The sequence below is a fragment of the Salmo trutta genome, chromosome 37 (genome assembly GCF_901001165.1).
Source record: "Salmo trutta chromosome 37, fSalTru1.1, whole genome shotgun sequence".
NCBI lineage: Eukaryota > Metazoa > Chordata > Actinopteri > Salmoniformes > Salmonidae > Salmo > Salmo trutta.
Genome location: NC_042993.1, coordinates 23121553 through 23126226, shown reverse-complemented (window position 1 = coordinate 23126226; position 4674 = coordinate 23121553). Strand labels below are relative to the sequence as shown.

At 42.7% G+C, this 4674-nt stretch overlaps 1 pseudogene; it reads left to right on the top strand.

The window, feature by feature from the left end:
• The first annotated feature begins 224 nt into the window (after nt 1-224).
• LOC115177543 (bolA-like protein 1) lies at nt 225-741 on the top strand (annotated as a pseudogene).
• Nucleotides 742-4674: the final 3933 nt, after the last annotated feature.

The window sequence follows — 4674 nt, the reverse complement described above, 5'->3', positions numbered from 1 at the left end:
GCATCGGTCTGACGCCATTATAAGGTCATTTACTACCTTCACAAGTGCAGTCTATCTCACTACCTGGAACCCTTTTTGGTTCCAGGTAGTCCCCTTTTTGGTTCCAGGTAGAACCATTTTGGGTTCCATGTAGAACCCTTTCCACAGGTGGGACAGCCGAAGAACCCTTTTAGGTTCTAGATAGCACCTTTTTTTTCTGAGAGTGTAACTTCTGAACCTGAAGAGAGAACACCAGACCACTTCTTCATTGCAAGCTGGCTACTTTCGTCGCCTGCCCCAATCCTCTGAATGTTGCCCAGTGTTCTCAGCTATGCTCGTCCAATCTCCACCACCCACACCTTCACCATGGCCCTTAGCCCACTTCAGACCCCACATGGCTCCTGATCCCAACCTGCTCATGGAGGGGGCCATACGGACCAAGCTCACCCAGCAGCTGGAGCCAGAACACCTGGAAGTCCACAACGAGAGCCACATGCACGCCGTGCCCCCTGGATCCGAGTCCCACTTCCGAGTCCTGGTGGTCAGCCCACGATTCGACTGCCTCTCCCTGCTACAGCGCCACCGCCTTCTCAACGAGACCCTAGCCGAGGAGCTGAAGACCTGTATCCACGTGCTGGCCATCCAGGCCAAGACACCCCAGCAGTGGGGCAGCAACCCCAGTATAGCCAGAGCCCACCCTGCATGGGAGGATCCAAGGGGGACCACACGGTGGAGGAGAAACTCAAGGCTGGATGGGACTGACCGAAACTCAGCAGTCATCAACCCTGGTTCTAGAGAGTAACAGCCTGTGCAGGCTTTGGTTCCAGCACTAACTTATCTATTAAAATGTGTTGTCTGTTCAAGACCTTGATTAGTTTAATCAGGTCTGGAAAAAAAGCCTGCACCCCCCATATGCCTGTAGTTTAATCAGGTCTGGAACAAAAACCTGCACGCCCCATATGCCTGTAGTTTAATCAGGTCTGGAACAAAAACCTTCACCCCCCATATGCCTGTAGTTTAATCAGGTCTGGAACAAAAACCTGCACGCCCCATATGCCTGTAGTTTAATCAGGTCTGGAACAAAAACCTGCACGCCCATATGCCTGCAGTTAAATATGGTGTCTATTAACATTGTTGTAAACTAGTGTGATATCATTTCATTACTGCTTGAGAGGTTGTTTCTAAATGAGCAGCATGACTTCGGTCTCTTGGCAGTTTAATTCAAGAAGAGTTGGGTTTTAGATTAGACTCTAGAATGGCTCAAGATCTTGTAGTTCAGTAGTATGTGGTACATTGAACTATATGATATGATATGAAGTGATGGAGTGTGTCTGTTTTGTTTGAAAATTAAATGTTGTGTATGTGAGGGCAGAAGTACAAGAAGTCAAGACAGAATAAAGAGTATGTTTTCTCAGGTGCATTGGGGCAGTTTTGTGGTTGGCATTATTTATTACATTATATCATTATACAAATTTTATGAAATATTGCATGTAATGTTTTTGTTTTGCATACTACCTTTGCATACACATCCGCAATATAGGTTTAAAAAATTGCTGTGTTTTGATTTTGAAATGGAACTCTAAATGTAGTACTAATGTTACCACATGAGGGCAGTATGTGCAAATGTTATATTGATGTGAAGTACAGCGTTGACAGAATGATGACATGGCTTCATTATTTCATTATGACAATGCCTTTTGTCAATTCTTCAATGCAGTAATTATTAAATCCCATAATACTTTTTATTTCATTTCTCACCATAACAAAATGTCAGTGTTATAGCAACAGGGGATAATCACTCAAATTGTGGAATATAAAGGGTTGGTCAATAGAGGTGGTCAAACTCACATACAGGGTGTATCACAGTTCACTTACTTCCTTATCAATTTGACATATTAGCCTGTCTTTTCTAATTATTGTGGATGGCTTAGAGCCAGAAGACAGGGTGAAAGATGTTGGTGGTTCTCAGAATGACGTCCTAACCCTATCATGGCCGTGTGTTTCTATTTCTGTCTCGGCTGTATGTGTCAACGTGAAGGTCCTCTTGTCCTACCCTCAACCCCAGGACCTGCCAAAATATCTGTTATTACAAAAACATGTAAGAGTAATGGCATGAAAACATTGTTGGTGATAGCCTAAACAAACAGTGAACGAACATCTTTTCCCAATGTGCTGTTTTTCCGATAAATTAGTAAACATTTTAATGTTTTAGGAGGTTTTATTGAAATATTTCAGTACATCAACAAACAGGATAACTTTAAAATATGCAACTAAATCAACAATATTCAACAGAGCTAAAACAACCATCCAAGCGGCCATTTTTCCCATACATTTTTTTAAGTGCTGAAAAGCTCATAAAGATGGTCCTTATTGAATAGGAGTCAACTCAAGGTTGACTTCTACAAACGTCCCTGTCTGGAATAGACGACCTGTCAGGCCTTACAAAAGGCCCTGTAAGGAAGGTGAACAACTGGTGTCACTGGTTTGAAAAAAGAAAACAGTAACACAACCATTTTATGACCCTGTCTATTAGAGTCAGGCCTCAGGCGGAGACGTAAACTACTACAACAGGGGCAAAAAGCGAAGGGTGAAGGCAATTGCAATAAAGTCTACTGCCTCGGGAAGCAAAGACTTGTCTCTGCAAATTACATTTACCTGTCACAATTCCAGGTGCTGTTATGAGGGAGTGGCGAGGAGGACACGTCAACGATTTTAAACCAGCATAGCATAGTGCTGTAGCAACAAAAATGCCGAAGTTGATTGGTTGATATCAGTCATGAGTTGTTATGAGATTAGAGTTTGTAGAGTTTATTGAACTGCTAGTTCAGAACTCAATCAGAAAATTCTGACGGTCTATAGGTAGCATGGGTTAGGATCAATTGCTTTCCAATTGGTAATACGTTGAAATGTATTCATTTAAAACGATAAATAATGTTGACATATAATGTGTTATCTTCAATTCATGAACTGAATGGAAATTAAATTCATGGATGGACAATATTAAAAATTAAAACAAATTACAGCCAACCCTGGTAGAGAGGCTGCTTTCCCTCTGGCTGGTCACTGGTGATGATGGATCATTCAGGGGGTCCCGGGTTGCCCACGTGTCCCGGTCTGGGTGATCCATCACTGGGAACCCACCTCAGTGGTAGCCTGCTCTACGTCAGAGCCAGGAGTGATGGTGCCAGGCCGGGCTGGGACCCTGGGCAAGACAGGGTTCCCGCGATGGCCCCTGATTTACGCTCCCGGCTCTGGACCAGGTCTCCTTTTGCACAGCTGACCCCTCCAGGTTGGCGGTCAGGGGGGCTCGAGGAGAGGAGGGAGGGAGGGAGGGAGGCAACAAATGGGTGTCTACTCTGAGAAAAGGCCCTGCCGGGGCCTGCTTGACCGTCCCAGGGGACTATCTGCCTCCACAGCCCCCCTGGTCAGCTGCAGTGTCTGTGCAGCATGTGTGAGGAGGGAGAAGAGCCTGTTAAACACATTTAATTAAACCCCACTAGTAACAACACTTGTTAAATTGACATGTTTTGAATGATAAAGCTGGGGGTGTTACACGTTAAAAACTATCATTGTAGGAAATGTTACAAAGACCCATGGCTATTATATGGGATGATTTGTACTAACTTTATTGTCCTATTTTGCATTAAAAACATACTTTGGCATGTCTTCACAGTACACTCGTAGGTCCAAATAGGGAATACATCACATTCAAAACACTAATTACAAGTTAGAAACTTCAGAAAAGGTTTTAAATGTTCACACTGATCTGATAAATAATCATTATCTGGTTTCACAATGTGAGAAAAAACAAGTGTTGGATTTAAGATGACAGTAATAGCCTATTATAAAAGCCTGCTAAGTCCTTTAATTGGAAAGTTTTTCTCTCTCTCGCAGCACACTGCCTACTAACGAATTCAGTGAATAAGCGGCTTGAAAGAAAAGGACAAAGAAAGAGATAGGGGAGAATTAGTTACACTCAGTAGTCTAAGTATTCAAAGCAGAGAAAAGGGCTGCAGGGATTAAGAGAAAAGTCCACACAGGTGGGCTCTGGGAGAAACCAGGGTCACATGACAGGACGTTACCTCGTTTGATAAACACCAGCCGGGCTCACAGGAAGAAGGGAGTTATTTTATAGGGGAATTAACTGGCGCTACACATCAGGTATTTATTAAGGCAGATCTCCCAGGTGTGCAGTATAACCAAGTCAAGCAAAACATCTTGGAGGGTTTCTTGATGAGAAACATCTTGGATCTAAACGTTATAATGGTCAGTAAATAGTCATACTGATAAGGGTTGTGATTTGAGACTAAGAATGAGGCTAAGCATATTTCAAACAATCAATCACACGTAATCACTTTTGCACATTTTCCTCCGCACATTTGTCAATCATGTCATTAGATGAAGCATTCTTCTACCTTTGCCCTTTTACATTTTCACTTATTTTATTCTGGGTGCAAGAATATTTGACCTCTTCACAAACTCCAGTCATGAAATAAAGCAGTTCATATCGATTGTTTTTTCCTTTTCTACCAAATAAGACAAAATGTTAAATAGTGTAAAAATATCTACTCTATCCCCAAACTCAAAGAAATGATGAAATTGAGTAACATTTGAGTTTCTGCCTTTGTGTGATGACGACTTTTGGGGCGTGCATGGTTCGCTGACTCACATGACAGTGGAAAACCATGACATCAG